Raw genomic sequence first — 2,315 nt, 5'->3', positions numbered from 1 at the left:
TAATACCACTTTTATTGTGCAAAAATATAGTCTTACATCTTGCTTTATCTTCATAAGAAAAAAAAGAAGGGGAGAGGAGGGGGTTATTAACTAAATATGGTATTGGTTCTCATAGATGGTTTCATATGGTCAGTTGTGATACAAATACGATACAGCCAACGAACTAACTACAGTGACCTTGGTTAGGGAATGAAAGGTTCCTTTTTTTTCTTTTCTTTTTTTGTGCACATGATAAATGCATGGGTTCGGTTATTGGTAGACTGTTGAAAAGGTCTCAGCCATATGTCATGAACTGTGCGTGTTTGCTTCCAGGTGCTGAAGAGAATTTACATGAAGTTCAGTTCGTTTAATGATTCAATGTGGAGCTAATTATATATATATATATATATATATATATATATATATATATATGTCTCTCGCTATTTTATGTTCCTTTTATTTTCATCTATCTGTCCTCTCGAAAGACTACTTTCATTCTACTTTATTAACTAACAATTAAAGGACAACAGACCTGATGTTGAGTAATTAAAAAAAATCAGATTTATAGATGCAATTAACCTGATAGAAAATCATCGGTAGATTAATGGGAAAGAGGACACCTAAGCAGGTTCATCCAGACTGCATTTAAAGGCAACTGGTTCTCAGGTAACCTTGGAATTACAGGTCGACACATGGCTGAGTAGGTATAGTACGTCCGGCTGAGGTCAGATGTAGCAAGTCAGGTGGACACGTTCAAGATAGCCGACTACAGACACGCATTGTTCTTGATACAAACAAGTAAAAATATAGATATGAGTAAAAATAAGAGTTTTATCTCTTCGCGAAAACGGAAAGAGATGACAATTGATATGAACCAAGTTCACGACCACCCATTCCAACGGGGTTTTTAAATAGTGGGGGACTTACAATCTATCATTCATTATTTATGGCAATGAAGGGATCATGATATATATACCCATTAGGAGGCATTCATTCATACAAAGGGCATTTTCTCTCAAATTAAAAATAAACCTTTGTCTACTACATGATATGGTCCTGAAAACATGAAACCAGTCAAACACTGCAAATGGTTCGGCAGCAAAGGTCCTTCTTTCTATATCAGTGTACGTCAGTATTGACTACCGTTTGCAATGTCTGCTGGCTCCACATAAGATGAAAACTAGTCGCTCGCCTAACAGGCAACAGCTCGTAACATACTTTCTCTCTGTAAAGGGTTACTTTTATATATATATACATTCTTTGTATCTCGAGGTCCTATACGTCAGCCGAGCCGTTAGCCTGACTAAATGCTATTTTTGATTACGAAAATGGAAATGTACGCTGTCTGTCTGACATCATCCGAAACGCTGCTGGTAGAATTATCTCGTGCTGATTACAAGAGCATTCCGTCTATATGTACCAGTTGCAATCACCTTTATTCTTTAGTTCCTCGTTGGACGAGTGAGTTTACGTGCTCGCCTACTGATTTTTCGGTAGTCGCGAGTTCGACTCCCCGCTCTACCAACGCCGAATTAGAGGAATTTATTTCTAGTGACTAGAAATTCATTTCTGGATCTAATGTGGTTCGAGATCCCTCAATAACCTGTAGGTCCCGTTGCTAGGTAACCAACTGGTTCCTAGCCACGTAAAAATATCTAATCCTTCGGGCCAGCCCTAGGAGAGCTGTTAATCAGCTCAGTGGTCTGGTAAAACTAAGATATGCTTAACTTTTAAATTTTATACCTTAGCATTGGCAGGGTTGTCGAGCAGACAACCTGGTATACTGCTATTTTGCAAAGAAGCTGTGGAATTGGTACCGAGTCTTGCTTTCTTCCAGTTTGCAAACCCTCTATGTATAACCTTTAAATATATCTTTTGTGAGGACTCCTTTTTATGTCAGCATTAAAACTCTGTGCTGCTCGGGTTTCTGCCCAACTGCTGATTTGAACGAATTCGTTTTTGCCATAAAAATAATTATATTTACTTCAAAGTCACTTTCACAGACTCATTGTGGATAATGGGTTATTTTCAACAATCCTGTTACTTATTAACCCTTCTCTGATAATTTTCAGTCATGAAATGATATAACTAAGCAGAATAGTCCTTGATAAAGGATCCCTTAATTTCTTAATACTACAAAATGATATATTTTGAGAGGTAAGGGCTTCTGACTGTCATCAAATCTAGTCATTACTTCATAGTCTTCTTTACAGAAGTATGAATATTTTTCGTAATTCTTAACTTTTGTTTACTGATATTTTATTTACCGTTTATGTTCTTATCTTTCCCCTCAACCTAAATTTCTGGGTTAAGTTAGGCCTTTGATTTTACTGATA

The 2,315-nt window shown here is 36.8% G+C and overlaps 1 protein-coding gene across 2 annotated transcripts in view; it reads right to left on the bottom strand.

The window, feature by feature from the left end:
• Positions 1–429: 429 nt before the first annotated feature.
• The window catches only part of LOC135207470 (galactosylgalactosylxylosylprotein 3-beta-glucuronosyltransferase P-like), a 211,544-nt gene continuing 209,658 nt past the window's right edge, over positions 430–2,315 (bottom strand). For both annotated transcript variants that reach the window (XM_064239204.1, XM_064239212.1), the window contains exon 8: positions 430–2,315. This exon is cut by the window's right edge and continues 361 nt beyond it. The gene's annotated coding sequence lies outside the window, so the exon portion shown is untranslated.

Source organism: Macrobrachium nipponense, chromosome 11 (assembly GCF_015104395.2).
Source record: "Macrobrachium nipponense isolate FS-2020 chromosome 11, ASM1510439v2, whole genome shotgun sequence".
Classification (NCBI taxonomy): domain Eukaryota; kingdom Metazoa; phylum Arthropoda; class Malacostraca; order Decapoda; family Palaemonidae; genus Macrobrachium; species Macrobrachium nipponense.
The sequence above is the reverse complement of the archived record's forward strand: the minus strand, read 5'-3'. Positions and strand labels throughout refer to the sequence as shown.